Source organism: Neoarius graeffei, chromosome 7 (genome assembly GCF_027579695.1).
Source record: "Neoarius graeffei isolate fNeoGra1 chromosome 7, fNeoGra1.pri, whole genome shotgun sequence".
In the NCBI taxonomy this organism is placed as follows: domain Eukaryota; kingdom Metazoa; phylum Chordata; class Actinopteri; order Siluriformes; family Ariidae; genus Neoarius; species Neoarius graeffei.
The window spans coordinates 15,777,886-15,795,631 of record NC_083575.1 but is presented as its reverse complement, the minus strand read 5'-3'; the positions used below and the strand labels follow the sequence as shown (position 1 = coordinate 15,795,631).

Genomic DNA, 17,746 nt, shown 5'->3' with positions numbered 1-17,746 from the left:
TGGTCACTGAATATTTTTGAAATGCTAGAAGTGTTTATTTGTTAATTCTGAGTTGTTTATTTGTTACACTGAAAATTAAAATAAACAAGTGAGATGGGAAACTTTAAGCTTTTCATTTAGTTGCATAATAATTCTGCACACTAAATGTTGCCTAATAATTCTGCACACTTGTATATTCCCCTGAGAAGGCCTAAACTCCCCTTTCCTTTGTTAATCATTCTGGTTTTAGGTTTATTAACAATTTGGATTGACTGAGAGCACTGTATTTGTTCAACGATAAAATTGATCATCAGGAATACAACTTGCCTAATAATTGTGCACACAGTGTAAGTTGATATGACTTTTGGTGCTGATCCCGCCCACCGATTCAAAATTATCCATGAAAAACAGGCTTCTTTTTTTTTTTTTCAAATCACTTATAACTCTGTCAATTTTCATGATTTTTTTCAATCAGTTTTTTTTTTAAATTTTGTTCAGGGTGGCAGGGCATAACTTTTCCTCACGAAACGTCATTCTCTGTCTCTTACCATTCTGGCTCTATCAGGCAGTGTTTCTGAACCACTGTACCATCTAATGGGCTGCAATTCCCCCCCCAAGTTGAAGCCAATTTTTACTCGTAGTAGGGTACAATTGCTGGGTTGCATTTGACGTCACATCTGCCTGGTTAAGCTATGGTCACACTACAGCTCGTGATGATTTGTGATGGGTTATCAATGAAAATGAGGTATTTTGGTGGCAATGCATGGAGATATACATGTGAGCTAAAAGTTGTGGTCACACAGCAGGTGAACACTTGACTGTCACGCCTTTGTGTGCTTCAGGTCTGGCACAGTTCAAGCAGCTGCGCACGCTCATGGAGCGTGTTGTGCAAGATCTTGCGACCCAGTTATTATGGAAACCCCTGATGCTAATTTGAGCACAATCAGCATGCGCTGATACACTTTTCACAGAGGCTTTGCAAAGTATTATCATTATCGCTGTCACATTTGTTTCTAGTCATGTTTAAATACTCTGCTTTATGATTCTGCTTTGCTTTCATTTGTTTTTATAAATATCACGCCTGCTAATAAACACACTTCCTGCACTTAGATTCATCTACCGCTGTCCATCTTGTGTCCTGATCCTCAGATCTTTAACCCAGCCACATATAAAAAGTTGTACGCCTCCATGTTCTTCCAGGAGGCATATCAGACACTCTCTGGCTGTGCTGTGAAAACTGCATGCAGATGATCATCTAAGTTTCCAAATCTGTCACTGCTTAACTCTTGAATGTTTTTATCATGAATACGATCATTAAAAAGCTTATTTCTGATTTCCAAAGAAATTTCTCGTAAATATCTGTTTAGTACTTTGGGAGTAACGGCAGGTTGAAGTTGGTACAACAGAGTACACTCTGCTTGCATGACGTCGGGAAACTGCCGGTGATTTTTGAGTCACGAGAAAGTGGTCAGGCTCTCTTCTGATGGTTTTCTGACTGGATTACTCGTGAATATTAGTCAGATAACCCCTATAGGGATGTTCTCTAGCTCTCATTGTTTTTGATGACATATTCACCAAAATTTTCCGTCGGCTAGGTTTGATGTTGTGCTTCACCGGAGACTTTGAGGTGAGTTTTCATAGCTTTACCTACTTTTTTTCAAATCAAACTGATTATTTTAGATTGTAACTGTAGTTGTTTTGATGAAAGATATTGAGATCTTAGTGGTCGGAAGGATATTTAAAAAAAAAATCAGTTCCAGTTCAATTAATTGGCATTGTTTATTGGATGTGGATCACAGTTTTTTTGAGGTTAGCCTTGAAATCTGTGTTGAAAGCTGTGTGACCATGAGTTGGCCTATTGATTTAGCATGTCCACCTCTCGACTAGGAGATCGTGAATTCTATTTGTGGTCGGGTCATACCAAAGACCATCACAAAAATGGTACCTACTACCATCTGGCAAGACATGCTGCAATATAGATGTGAGTGGGGAAGTCAAATTCTCGCGGTTACCGGAGGACTAGCCCCCCACCGTAACCCTAGCTGTATAAGAGATAGGCCGAGGGCTATAGGAACAGAGATCGGCGCCGCACCCATGTGCCTCAAAGAGCTGGTTACACTGCAAAAACTAGCCATCCTAATATAAGGAAAAACATCATAAATTTGAGAACATTTACAGTGGTGCTTGAAAGTTTGTGAACCCTTTAGAATTTTCTATATTTCTGCATAAATATGACAGAAAACATCATCAGATTTTCACACAAGTCCTAAAAGTAGATAAAGAGAACCCAGTTAAACAAATGAGACAAAAATATTAGACTTGGTCATTTATTTATTGAGAAAAATGATCCAATATTACATATCTGTGAGTGGCAAAAGTACGGTATGTGAACCTTTGCTTTCAGTATCTGGTGTGACCCCCTTGTGCAGCAATAACTGCAACTAAACATTTCCAGTAACTGTTGATCAGTCCTGCACAGCGGCTTGGAGGAATTTTAGCCCATTCCTCCATACAGAACAACTTCAACTCTGGGATGTTGGTGGGTTTTCTCACATGAACTGCTCGCTTCAGGTCCTTCCACAACATTTCGATTGGATTAAGGTCAGGACTTTGACCTTAATTCCAAAACATTAACTTTATTCTTCTTTAACCATTCTTTGGTAGAACAACTTGTGTGCTTAGGGTCGTTGTCTTGCTGCATGACTCACCTTCTCTTGAGATTCAGTTCATGGACAGATTTCCTGACATTTTCCTTTAGAATTTGCTGGTATAATTCAGAAGTTACGGACTGTTAGTCAAGAGTTAAAGAATGTTATTCGAAATAAACACCATCAATACCTAGCCAAAATTGAAATGTCATTTAAGGACAACCCCAAGACCTTTTGGAGTTATCACAAAGCATTTCTTGGTGGACGATCAGGTGCAACTTCGGTGATTTTTTACAATGGTACTGTTGCTGAGAAACCGGAACATAAAGCAGAGCTACTTAACAACTATTTTTGTTCTGTATTTCTTCCGGCTACTACAGATGAAAACAACACGCCATCTTATAAACCACTTACTGATATGGAAATTTCACAAATTTCACAAATAGAGGTGTCGGTTAATGAAGTCAGAGAGTGCTTGAGTAATTTAGACACTTCTAAAGCGTGCGGTCCAGATGGTATTTCGGCACGTCTTTTGAAGGAATGTTGTAATGAAATAGCTCCCAGTCTCTGCGCGATTTTTAACTTCTCTTTGAGCCGGGGTAAGCTACCATATGAGTGGAAAATAGCGGATATTACACCTCTTCACAAGAAAGACTCAAAAGAACCCGCCGAAAATTATCGACCTATATCGCTTCTTACTATCATCAGTAAAGTTTTAGAACGTTGCGTTGGCACCCGGCTTTATGATCATGTGAAACATTTAATCACCCTTTTACAACATGGGTTCTTAAAGAATCGCTCATGTGTTACTCAGTTATTGTCTGTTTTGCACGCCATTGGCCAAAGCACTGGACAAGAACATCCAGACTGATGTTATTTACTTGGACTTCGCAAAGGCGTTCGATTCCGTGAATCACATTATTCTTCTATCCAAGCTTAGAGCTTATGGTGTTTCAGGGAATCTATTTGGATGGTTCACGGATTACTTAACAGGGCGTGCCCAAAGGGTGGTGATGGATGGTGCCACATCAAAGTGGGCTCCAGTTACTTCTGGTGTCCCACAAGGGAGCCTACTCGGGCCATTATTGTTTACAATCTTCATTAATGATCTCCCGGACGAAGTTGTAGGCGGGGCAAGGGTGGCGTTGTACGCAGACGACACTAAGTTGTATCAAAGTGTAACTACAATCAGTGATTGCCAGTCCCTACAGGCAACTCTAGCAAATTTGAACGACTGGTCAGAGCGAAATAATATAAATTTCAACACCTCGAAATGTAAATCGCTCAGCGTTACGCGGAAAAAAATCTCCTTTGCTTTACGAGTATTCCTTGGACAATGTAGTACTTGAGCGTGTGTCCAATGAAAAAGATCTTGGAGTAACTATTACGAGTACGCTCTCCTGGAAAATTCATATTCATACGATCATTGCAAAAGCCAACAAGCTCCTTGGGCTTCTAAAACGGACATGTCCTTTACTAACTGATGCGTCCGTTCGGCGCACGCTTTACCTGTCACTAGTGAAGTCTCAGTTGTGTTATGCTACACAAGTATGGTCACCTGCTCAAGTCACTTTAAAGGCCCAAGTCAAACAGCGCGCTACCCGATGGATACTACAAACCCGGGTTGGCGAGATGACTTACAAGGAGAGGTTGATCACCTTGGACTTACTCCCTTTAGCATACGATAGAGAACTGAAAGATCTAGTATTTTTTTTATAAATGTTTATATAATTACATTGACCTTGATGTTAAGTGTTACACTAGTTTTATTTCTCATGGCCACACACGGCAAAGTAATTTGTTCAACCTTACAATACGGTACCAATCTGTAGAATTAGTACATTTCAGGCCTCTTACTTTAATCGTATTGTTAAATTATGGAACTTCACTTGCTCTGTAATACCTTCTTCAAGTTTTGTAAGTCTAGGTGCTTTTCAGCAATCTGTTCGCAAACTATTATTTGACCGCCTGATAACTACTTTTGATATAGACTGGCCCTGCACATGGTCACTAATTAGCTCGTGCCCGTGCCACGGCATTTAATTTGTTTATATTTTCACATTAGTTGTAATTAGTTTTTTTTTTTCTCTTTGTTCCTTTTTATAATTCTTAATTTCCAGGGCGGCGCCTTGCATGGGTCTTTTGTCCCGTTCGCGCCTTCCCTTTTGGGTGTATTTTATTTTTTTTCTTTTCCTTTAAGTATTTTTTTTGTTTTTGTTTTATTGTTACATTGTAAATATGTTTTAAAACCCAATAAAGCTGTTAAAAAAAAATTTCATTGTTCCATCGATGATGGCAAGCTGTCCTGGCCCAGATGCAGCAAAACAGGCCCAAACCATGATACTACCACCACCATGTTTCACAGATGGGATAAGGTTCTTATGCTGGAATGCAGTGTTTTCCTTTCTCCAAACATAACGCTTCTCATTTAAAACAAAAAGTTCTATTCTGGTCTCATCCATCCACAAAACATTTTTCCAATAGCCTTCTGGCTTGTCCACGTGATCTTTAGCAAACTGCAGACGAGCAGCAGTGTTCTTTTTGGAGAGCAGTGTCTTTCTCCTTGCAACCCTGCCATGCACACCATTGTTGTTCAGTGTTCTCCAGATGGTGGACTCATGAACATTAGCCAATGTGAGAGAGGCCTTCAGTTGCTTAGAAGTTTCCCTGGGGTCCTTTGTGACCTTGCCGTCTATTACACGCCTTGTTCTTGGAGTTATATTTGTTGGTCAACCACTCCTGGGGAGGGCAACAATGGTCTTGAATTTCCTCCATTTGTACACAATTTGTCTGACTGTGGATTAGTGGAGTCCAAACTCTTTAGAGATGGTTTTGTAACCTTTTCCAGCCTGATGAGCATCAACAACGCTTTTTCTGAGGTCCTCAGAAATCTCCTTTGTTCATGCCATGATGCACTTCCACAAACATTTGTTGTGAAGATCAGACTTTGATAGATCTCTGTTCTTTAAATAAAACAGGGTGCCTACTCACACCTGACTGTCATCCCATTGATTGAAACCACTGGACTCTAATTTCACCTTCAAATTAACTGCTAATCCTAGAGGTTCACATACTTTTGCCACTCACAGATATGTAATATTGGATCATTTTCATCAATAAATAAATGACCAAGTATAATATTTTTATATTATTTGTTTAACTGGGTTCTCTTTATCTAGTTTTAGGACTTGTGTGAAAATCTGATGACGTTTTAGATCATCTTTATGCAGAAATATAGAAAATTCTAAAGGGTTCACAAACTTTCAAGCACCACTGTAGACTATAATCAAGTGAAATAATCTGCCAGTGCAGTAAGATAATTACACTTGGTAAGACATCTTAGAATAAGTTGGTTGCAATCTAGAACTAGGTTTAATAATCTCAAAATTGGTGTCTTGTTTTCTTCTAATAAGAAATGCGAGATTGTTTCAACCGTTTAAGATATTTTCACTTGCTAAGATATTTTTTGCAGTGTACTGGGACAGAAGACTGCCTGGGAAGACTAGATCCTGGCGTGTAAGAGACTTGAAAGCTATGAATATTAACTAAAATAATCATTTTATATTATTTAATATAAACAGTGGGTGCTCCGGTTTCCCCCACAGTCCAAAGACATGCAGGTTAGGTTAACTGGTGACTAAATTGACCATAGGTGTGAATGGTTGTCTGTGTCTGTGTGTTAGCCCTGTGATGACCTGGCAACTTGTCCAGGGTGTACCCTGCTTTTGCCCATAGTCAGCTGGGATAGCATCCAGCTTGCCTGCGACCCTGTACAACAGGATAAAGCAGCTAGAGATAATGAGATGAGAATATAAACAGTAGTAAGCCCTACTTTTGAGAAATACAAAGCCCTACAGAGCACAAGACAGTATTAGGAATAATCTTGTTACTTTTTTATTGAGTGCACTGATTTAATGGTTTTACAACCTAAATAGCATAATTAATGCTAATTAAATATTACTTTGCACATATACATATATATTGTAACGGCAGACTCATTTATCACCACATAATGAGGGACAAGACACAAAATGGTTCAAATCAAGAATAAAAATTTATTATTACCAGCATTAATAATCAAATAGGGGTATGAAAAAGAATGGTCGATGTCATGCATGAGTGGGTGAATGAATGCATCAGTATGTTAGGTAAATAAATGAGAAAGTGAGAGCTAAAGAAATGTAAAGGGGGACAGATTGAGAAAGGAGTCAAAGTGCCTGTGTCAGAGAGAATATCAAAAATAATGCCTACAAAAAACAAAAAGAAGTGCTTCGAGCCTTGCTGAGAGAGAGACAGAAACCCTTTTATAGTCCCACCCTAAATACAGGTGCAGACAATAAAGCACTTAGGCTCAGGTTCAGCCCATGCCCATGCACTGGCAGGGCCAAACCTGAAGGGGGTGCAGGTGGGCACAACATCTCCCTCCCTAAGAGGATTGCTATAAGTAAACCTCAAACAAATAAACAAAACAAAAAAAGACCTCCTGTGCCACATCATCCTAAATCCTGGGGCCCCCTAGGACTAGGGAAATGCAACACATCAGTACCCATACTAACCAACACCCATACTACGGAACTTTACATAACCATAGTGGAAATAAAAAAACGTATGATTTTAGACTCGGGACAACGCATGTTGTAGCCATTTCTTATTTTTCTTTGAATTATTACTTTTTATTTTGAAGTATGGTCATTTTTGTATGATTTATGGTTTTAAACTACATTTCCCTGCCTGATGTGGTGACCAGCCATCTATGATGTGACGTTGAAGGGGCAAAGGGTATATGGCGTTGGGCACAGGTGTTAGTTGGAGGCCGATGGATAATGGGAGGGTGGGCAATCACACTGTTTTTGACCACTCTCTAGTTTACATTCATTTCGAAACAGCTTTTTTGTTGGCATCACATCTATGGACTAATTTTACCACCACTTATCTGTCAAGTTTGTTTTGTTAACGGACAATAAATTCAATTTTCAACGTAAACAAAGAGGTGTGTTAATCCCACCTGGCTCTCCGTTGTTCATGGCTCATGGAAACTTGGACTTTAAAAATGGACATAACGCATCTGCCACAATGTTGTCCTTGCCTCTGATATGTTGAATTTAATGGATATTGTTGTAAAATTAAGCTCCAATGCATAATGCGCTGATTCTGGTTCCGCATACCATCAATGAAGACCAATGGGTTATGGTCAGTGAAAATGTCTAATGGACTCAAAGATGAGCCCAGGTCGACCTCAAAATGCTGTACCGCAAGGATTAAAGCTAGCGCTTCTCTCTCCACTGTGGAGTAGACTTGCTGATGGTGATTACATTTCTCTGAAAAGTATCCTACCGGGTGTTCTACCCCATCTAATTCTACCTGTAACAGAACTGCTCCGGTGCCACTCTCACTGGCATCAACAGCAACACTGAAAGGACGGTCAAAATTTGGAGCAGATAACACAGGAGAAGAAGCAAGCAAAAGCATAACATTATCAAATGCTTCTTGACATCTGGAAGACCAATGAAATTGAACTTTAGGACTAAGAAGGTTTGTTAAAGGTGTAACGACGGAAGAAAAATTCTTACAGAAGGACAGAAGAAAAATTCTTACCTGCCATACCAAGAAACCTCCGGAGTTCCTGGCAGTTCTCAGGTATAGTACAACCCCGATTCCAAAAAAGTTGGGACAAAGTACAAATTGTAAATAAAAATGGAATGCAATGATGTGGAAGTTTCAAAATTCCATATTTTATTCAGAATAGGACATAGATGACATATCAAATGTTTAAACTGAGAAAATGTATCATTTAAAGAGAAAAATTAGGTGATTTTAAATTTCATGACAACAACACATCTCAAAAAAGTTGGGACAAGGCCATGTTTACCACTGTGAGACATCCCCTTTTCTCTTTATAACAGTCTGTAAATGTCTGGGGACTGAGGAGACAAGTTGCTCAAGTTTAGGGATAGGAATGTTAACCCGTTCTTCTCTAATGTAGGATTCTAGTTGCTCAACTGTCTTCGGTCTTATTTGTCGTATCTTCCATTTCAAGGATGCGCCAAATGTTTTCTATGTGTGAAAGATCTGGACTGCAGGCTGGCTAGTTCAGTACCTGGACCCTTCTTCTATGCAGCCATGATGCTGTAATCGATGCAGTATGTGGTTTGGCATTGTCATGTTGGAAAATGCAAGGTCTTCCCTGAAAGCGACGTCGTCTGGATGGGAGCATATGTTGCTCTAGAACCTGGATATACCTTTCAGCACTGATGGTGTCTTTCCAGATGTGTAAGCTGCCCATGCCACACGCACTAATGCAACCCCATACCATCAGAGATGCAGGCTTCTGAACTGAGCGCTGATAACAACTTGGGTCGTCCTTCTCCTTTTTAGTCCGAATGACACGGCGTCCCTGATTTCCATAAAGAACTTCAAATTTTGATTCGTCTGATCACAGAACAGTTTTCCACTTTACCACAGTCCATTTTAAATGAGCCTTGGCCCAGAGAAGACGTCTGCGCTTCTGGATCGTGTTTGGATACGGCTTCTTCTTTGAACTATAGAGTTTTAGCTGGCAACGGCGGAAGGCACGGTGAATTGTGTTCACAGATAATGTTCTCTGGAAATATTCCTGAGCCCATTTTGTGATTTCCAATACAGAAGCATGCCTGTATGTGATGCAGTGCCGTCTAAGGGTCCGAAGATCACGGGCACCCAGTATGGTTTTCCGGCCTTGACCCTTACGCACAGAGATTCTTCCAGATTCTCTGAATCTTTTGATGATATTATGCATGCACTGTAGATGATGATCTGTTCAAACTCTTTGCAATTTTACACTGTCGAACTCCTTTCTGATATTGCTCCACTATTTGTCGGCACAGAATTAGGGGGATTGGTGATCCTCTTCCCATCTTTACTTCTGAGAGCCGCTGCCACTCCAAGATGCTCTTTGTTAATGACCTATTGCAAATTGACCTAATGAGTTGCAATTTGGTCCTCCAGCTGTTCCTTTTTTGTACCTTTAACTTTTCCAGCAACTTATTGTCCTTGTCTCAACTTTGAGATGTGTTGCTGTCATGAAATTTCAAATGAGCCAATATTTGGCATGAAATTTCAAAATGTCTCACTTTCGACATTTGATATGTTGTCTATGTTCTATTGTGAATACAATATCAGTTTTTGAGATTTGTAAATTATTTCATTCCATCCAAGATGGCACCACAGACAGCTGCCACGGGACTTTGCTCTCTTGACTTTGTTTTTGTGTAATTGTTGTGTTAATTCTTCTCTGTGCTTCACGGAATGCCACGCTGAGGTTTTTTTTTAATGCCTACACATTCCGGTCCTGTTAGGAGCGAAATGTGTGGGTGTTTTTTCCTCTCATCTCTCAGCCTCTCCCTTCCTGTCAAGCCTCTCTCCTGCTTTGCTTCTGCGGACTCATTTTGTCTGAGAGACCCTTCCTGCACTGTTCTCCGAATCAAAATTATGGATTTGATCAACTGGTCACTTCACACAGTTGACACAATCTTCTCGATGAGAAGCCTGGGTTCGGGGGAACCTGCCTGCCCTGCTGGAACGTTCGCAGCCAGATACACCATGGATGCCTGGGAGAAGTGGTGTGTGGTGTGCTTGGCGATTCTTTCCGTGGAGGACTTTGAGGATATTTACCTATTTGGAACCATGATCACAGGATTTTTGTTGATTGGACTTGGCATTGCCCTGGTGTATCGAGGAAATCAGATAATGGTGGCAGCTGTTCAAAGCCCCACAAAGCTGCCCGACATGATTGAGGCAGTGGGCAGAGCTGTCAGCACTCAGACTGTGGCTGTTCAGAACTTGAGTCGCAACATTGATAACATCATGGAGAAGTTGATGGCTTTGCAGAGAGAAATGGATCATTTTGGTGGCCAGAATGGACAAGCGGGTTAGGCGATAAAGGACACATTTACCCATCTTAAGTCTAAACAAATTCCAATTTTATTTTGGCTCTCCCAGCCAGCACTGCCTTCAAGGCTGTTGCTGTAAAAACGCGATTCTCCCCCTGGAGTTCACTGCAGTGAGACTCGTGTGTGTGTGTGTGTGTGTGTGTGTTTATATGCTTTCTTTCTGTCTGTACTATGAAAGCTAAGTCGAACCGGAGTCAAATTCCTCGTGTGTGTAACATACCTGGCAATAAAGTGCTTCTGATTCTGTTTTTATTTACAATTTGTACTTTGTCCCAACTTTTTTGGAATCGGGGTTGTAAAATTACATGGCTTCAATCTTTGCTCCTACAGGTCAAACTTGTCCTCCACCAACTATCTTACCAAGATAAGTAACACTAGCCTTACCAAACTCACAGTTGGCAAGGTTTATAGTTAGGTTAGCGGTAGCAAGACGAGTAAAAAGTTCACTGATCTGGTCTAAATGATGAGTCCAGTTGGTACTATAAAGAACCACATCATCAAGGTATGCATCACAACCCTGCATACCTGCCAAGACCTGGTTGGCGAGCCTTTGAAAAGTGGCAGGAGCATTTCTAACCCCAAATGGCATAACACGATACTGCAAGAAATTATCAGATGTTACAAAAGCAGATAATTCTTTAGCCCTGGCTGTTAAAGGGACCTGCCAATATCATTTTAGAAGGTCAAATTTGCTCACAAATTTGGCTGAGCCAACACGGTCTATGCAATCATCACATCGGGGTAATGGATAACAGTCTGGCTTTGTAACTGAATCAGTCTACGATAGTCAGTGCAAAACCGATAGGTCCCATCTAGTTTGTTCACGAACAAGCAAGGTGAACTCCATGCACTAAAACTAGGTTCAGCACGATTATGGGCTAACAGATAGTCTACTTCTTTCTGCAACAATTCCCTCTTCCTAGGATTGACACGATAGGCATGCTGTTTAATTGGCAAAGCTCCACCAACATCAATATCATGTTCAATCACAGATGTACAGGTCGAAACATCAGGGAACAGAGCAGGAAAAGACTCAATCAACCCAATGATATGTTTTCTCCACATCATTCAAATGGGAAAGATGTAAAGTTAACTGTGCCAGGAACTCAGAATTTCACAGACGACCTTCCATGATCGCCTGTGATGGACCTCTTACGCCCTCACTGGACTCCTCACTGACAAAATCAAGACTTTCAGAACCATTATCCACCAAAGAGATCACATGATCTAGATCACTAGAGCCCCCTAGAGGCGTAATGGCAATTAATCCAACAGGTGCAACTGGTAAGGGAGGAAAAATAAGGTTTCAAAAGATTAATATGACAAACCTGCACCTTTTTCTGCTGATCTGGCGTACTAAGAACATAATTGTGATCATTGAAACATTTCACAATTTCGTACGGGCCAATTAATTTAGCCTGAAAAGGACTATTCAAAAGAGGCAACAAAGCTAAAACTTTATCCCCAAGGTACGTTGTTTCGCCCTGCGGTTATAAAGACATTGCATCTTGGACTGAGTTTTACCCAGTTTACATCTAGCAGCAGCTCTAGCTTCGTACAAACGGTAGCGAAATCCACTAACATAATCCAACACATTCATGGGTGTTCTCAGCTGTACACCATTCCTCAGCTAAGACAGCGGTTGGCCTTCTCACAGCATGTCCAAATACTAGTCCATTAGGGCTAAAGCCTGTGCTCTCCTGAACAACCTCCCTAATTGCTAGGAGAAGCCAAGGGAGACCCTCCTCCCAATCAGACCCAAGTTCTACACAGTAAGACCATAACAGAGACTTGAGCATCTGATGGAAACGTTTGAGAGCACCCTGACTTTGGGGATGGTAAGCACTTGAGATGTTATGTTTGGCTTTCAATTGACAATGCCCTAGCAAACTGTTTTGACATGAAATTAGACCCTCTGTCACTTTGAAGCACTTTTGGAATACCAAAAGTTGACGAAATTGGTAAGAGCCTTCAAGACAGACTTGGTCGTCATTGACCAAAGTGGATATACTACAGGATAGTGTGTAGATTGACACATCACTGTCAATAGATAAAAATGTCCAGCCTTAGAGCGAGGCAATGGACCCACACACTCAACTATGAGGTATTCAAAAGGATTGGACACTGCTGGAATGGGCTGGAATGGCACGACAGGAATCTGTTGATTAGTTTTGCCGGTTAACTGGCACACATGACATGATTTTACATAGGAGGCAACATCTTTCCTCAACTTAGGCCAATAAAACTGACGCACAATCCTGTCATGTCTTCCACACCCCAGTGTGTCCAGCTACTTCATTGTGAGCTAAATCTTGCACCGCTTTCCTGAACTTACAAGGAACTACTACCTGTACAAAAGAGTTGGTAAAAGTGTCTTTCTGGAACACATACCTTCTACACAACAAGCCATCTTGTACAAAGTAGGAGGATTCATCCTCAGGTTTCTCTTGAGATGCTAAAACAAATAAAGGTTTAAGAGAAGAGTCAATCAATTGCTCTCTAGTCAAATCTCATGTGAAACCTTGAACAAGTCAGGCAAAGAACAGCGCTCAAGCTCATTCAAAATCAAAGTTGTGACTTCTAACTTACCATTAATCACTCCCAAAAGAGGGGCTACTTTCACAGACTTACTCTCAACATCTGAGTTATCACCACCTCCAGTGGAGTCATCCAAGTTAGTGTTGGTAGTCTCTAGCTCCCCTACAGGTGATTGTGAAGAACTACTACACACATCAGGTTTAGTAAGGAAAGTGTCATTTTGAGACACCAAATCAGAATCAAGGCCACGTTTTACCATGGCACAAGTGACAGCACAACTAGGAAACACATCAGGATGCCGTCGTAAGCACTGATCAGGCTTTGGTGGTACTTCAGGCACCGAACCAAAGACAACAGGTGGCAAGACGGCCTCGGTGTTACCCCAAACCTTCCCCCGAGCTAGATCATTGCCCAAGATAAATGAAATACCTGGTACAGGGATACATTGACGAACTCCCACCACCACATCACATTTGACCAGTTTTGAAGAGAAACAAACTCGATGTAACGGCACCTGAACAGGAGTCATTTCCAAACCCCTGACTAAAACATGTGTTCCGGTGGAAGTACTGTCAGACAAAGGCAAAACCCCAGACAGCATAAAAGACTGAGCTGCCCCAGTGTCTTAGTATATGTACTGGCACACTACAATGCCCATCAGGCAAAGACACAGAGCCTTTGGTGACAAAGGGAGTGTACTCTGCATCACCTTCACATTTATCTTGCTTAGAAGAAACCATAGGCCCAACACTCAGAGTATTATTTAAAGACAACAGGGTGCTTCCACAGGAAGCCACCATGCCAAAACTCTTGGCTTTCTCTTTCCTCTTACGAAGTTCTACACAATCATATTTCATATGGCCTACCTTCTTGCAATAGTTGCAAATGACCTCTCTGTTGTTAGTAGTAGGACGGCTAGCATTAGCAGGGGGAGATGAGCATGGAGCATCATTTCCACCTCCAAACTGTTGCTGACTCTTAGGAGGGGGTCATGTTCTGTTCTGATGGCTTACCCAGCCACTATCAGGTACACGCTTATGCGCAAGAACAAACATATCAGCAAGAACAGCAGCCTCATTCAACTTTTGCACTCCCTGTTCAGACAGGTGGGCAGCCACAGCCTCAGGGAGACAATTCATGAAATCCTCTACGAGGACAAGTTGTCGTAGGTCTTCCCTGGAATCCGCTTTTTGGGAACAGCACCACTGGCCAAACAGACGCTCTCTCTCACATGCAAATTCTACAAACGTTTGCTGTTCTGTCTTCCTGGTCTTCCTAAACCTTTGGCGATAAGCCTCAGGGACAAGCTCATAAGCTTGGAGGATGGCAGTTTTCACATCCTCATACTTCATAGCCCGTTCTAAACTTGGAGCAGAAAACACCTCCTGTGCCTTCCCTATAAAAATGCATTGAAGCAACAGAGGCCACACCTCCTCGGGCCATTTAAGAGCGGTTGCTACTCTCTCAAAGTGAAAAAAATATTTCTTGACATCTTTCTCTATGAAGGGTGGAACAAGGTGAATATTCTTAGTGGCATCAAAACCAGGTTGTGGACGAGCAGGAGGAATGGGTTGTTTCAGTTCAAGCTTCTTCAAGGTCAAAGAATGCTCTTGCTCACGCTCCTCATTCTCCATACACTTCAACTCGAGCTCATGCTCGAGTTTGCAAATCTCTAAAGCCCTCTTTGAGTCAGTCAATCTCTTTCTCCAAGAACCCTAGCCTCCCTCTCAGCCTTCAATTTCTCAAATTGTAACTGGTCTGAAGGAGGAGCATCTGATTCCAACACTCCTTTAAGTATAAGCTGGCTCCTTATAGACTGAAACAAATGTCTCTCAAGCTTTTCTCTTGAGTAGTTAAGGCCAGTTGATAATGCTCAGCCACTGCACAGAGTTGCACCTTGATTAAACTAGACAACACTTCCTCAGACAGCTTGGCAATGGCAACCCCTGAAGGTTTTATTTTAACTCACTCAAACTCACAAACCAGTACAAACACTATGCCCAGTTCACACAAAAGTATAGTGTAACGGTTCTCATAGAATGGCGGAGCACAGAAGACGGCAGGACAGAGTTCAGGTTGATACAGCATTTTTTATTGCCACACTTTTCAGTGAACAACTATTAAATCCGCAGACACACATAATCAGCGTCTCGTTGGGGGAAGAGCTCCCTCTGCTCTCGCTCTCCCTCCTTAAGTAGGGCGCGATCACTGGGAAGACACACAAACACAGGTTAATTGACGTCAGGTGTAGTGATTCTGCCACTTACCTTCCCTGACTCCGCCCTCCTGTATATAAAGCGGTACCCTCATGCTGACCGATCTAATGGCCCGATGAGATCCATCCCAATTCTTTCGAATGGGGTCTCGATTAATGGTAGAGGGTGCAAAGGCGCTTTTGGAATGGCCGCTGGATTTACTAACTGGCATTTGCGGCACGCCGTACACCACCTACGGACATCGCCGCGAATCCCCGGCCAATAGAATCGGTCCATTATTCGGGCTAGTGTCTTATCCTGCCCTAAGTGTCCAGCCATGGGATTAAAGTGAGCCGCCTGGAATACAAATTGTCGGTGGCTTTTTGGAATTAAAAGCTGTGTGATTTGCTCTTTCATCTGAGTGTCCTGCGTCACTCGGTATAATCTATCTTTCATAATAGAAAAATAGGGGAAGGACGGGGTGGCGTTCAGCAGGAGCGTTTGACCATCGATTACTCTCACTTGGTCAAACGCATGCCGCAGAGTCTCGTCCCGTGACTGCTCTAACGGGAAATCTGCCAGGGATTCCCCGAGAGAGGGAGGAGGAGCCTGTGGCTCCTCACTCTGACGCGGAGATGACATAGATGGCTCTGTGACAGCTGCTCCCGCCAAGGCGACCCCGGGACCTCCCCCTGCTGACCTATGACAGGACCCACTCTTCACTAAATGACTCATGAACTCCCCGAATCCCGGCCAATCAGTCCCCAAAATTATCGAGTGGGTGAGGCGAGGATTAACCGCCGCCTTTACTATAAATTTTTCCCCTCGGAAAAAAATGTGGACCGACACCAAAGGGTAGCTGTGAACATCCCCATGCACACAGAACACCTTCACCCCCTGTGCTCCCCCCAATGCCTCATCTTGCACCAGGCTTTGGTGAATTGCGGTCTGATTACAACCAGAATCCACCAACGCCTGATATGTATCCCCTTGGATACTCACCGGTATGCAATATGCTCCGGCCCGATCGAGGGTGGCTCCTGGGATGTCGGGGATCTGAACCACCGTGCCCACCTCCATTACTGTGCACTGCTGTTGGAGGTGGCCCGGCTCCCCGCAGCACCAGCAAACCGGCCCGGGCTTCCTCTCCGCACTGGTGTTCTGGGACTCACTCACCTGAGGGGGGAGAGAGACAGACACAGAACGGAGAAACGGGAGGGCACCGCGGGTGCGGCGGGCCGGCTGGGGTGGTGCCGGCCCCCACCTCCGCGGTGGGGGAATGGGGCGAGGAAGGGACACAGGAGGTGAGGGAGAGAGAGAGGAGAGGAGAGAAGAGGCTGTCTGCCGTCCTGCTGCCAGGACAGCCACCAAATGGTCCTCCGCCAGCTCGATTGCCTGATCCAGCGACGCCGGGCGGTGGCACTGGACCCACTTCCCGGTTCCTGCTGGCAAGCGTGCGATGAATTGTTCCAGTACCACCTGGTCGACGATCCCCTCGGCGTCGCAGTTGTCGGCCCTCAACCAACACCAGCAGGCGTCCCGGAGTTGCTGGCCAAACACGAACAGCCGGCCGACTTCCTCCAAGCGCAAAGCGCTGATGCTGCTGCTCGGGGGTGCGCCCCACATGCTGGAGGATGGCCCGGCGAAGGTCTGCATAGGTCAGTGGTCGGCGGGGAGCTGTAGCGCGGCCAGCTGCACCTCTCCTGTTAGCAGGGGGAGGAGGCGTGCTGCATGCTGATCCATCGGCCACCCCGAGGTCTCCGCGACTTGCTCAAAGAGTGTGATGAATGCCTCGGGGTCGTCCTGCGGGCCCATTTTTGTTAGGGTGAGGGGGGACGGGCCCGCAGTGGGAGCGTTGGTAGACCCCGCCGACGCGAGGAGGTGACGGAAAGCCTGACGATCCTCTTGCTGGGCCAACACCAGGGCCTCGAACCGCTGTTCCTGTTCCTTACGGAGGGTGATGAGCGCCTGGCTTTGCTGGGCCGTGGCGAGGGCGTGGACCAGGTCGGCGAACGGTGAGGACTCCATGGGGCCATTCGGCTTCTGCGCTCCAGATATTCCCGGGTTTCGGCACCACTGTAACGGTTCTCAAAGAAGGACAGAGCACAGAAGACGTCAAGACAGAGTTCAGGTTGATACAGCATTTTTTTATTGCCACACTTTTCAGTGAACAACTATTAAATCCGCAGACACACACACAATCGGCGTCTCGTTGGGGGAAGAGCTCCCTCTGCTCTCGCTCTCCCTCCTTAAGTAGGGCGCGGTCACTGGGAAGACACACAAACACGGGTTAATTGACGTCAGGTGTAGTAATTCTGCTACTTACCTTCCCTGACTCCACCCTCCTGTCACAGACCGGCGCTTGACCATGCCCCCGCTGCCACATATAGCTATGTGTTACCTATTCTGCCTCAATAGGGGTTTAAAGAAACACAAGCTAGGATACCATACACAGCAA

General features: G+C 43.6%; 1 protein-coding gene across 1 annotated transcript in view; it reads left to right on the top strand.

Annotated features, from left to right (window-relative positions):
- Positions 1–17,746, top strand: part of LOC132889128 (MAM domain-containing glycosylphosphatidylinositol anchor protein 1) — a 700,848-nt gene that overhangs the window by 598,486 nt on the left and 84,616 nt on the right. The gene's annotated exons all lie outside the window — the stretch shown is intronic.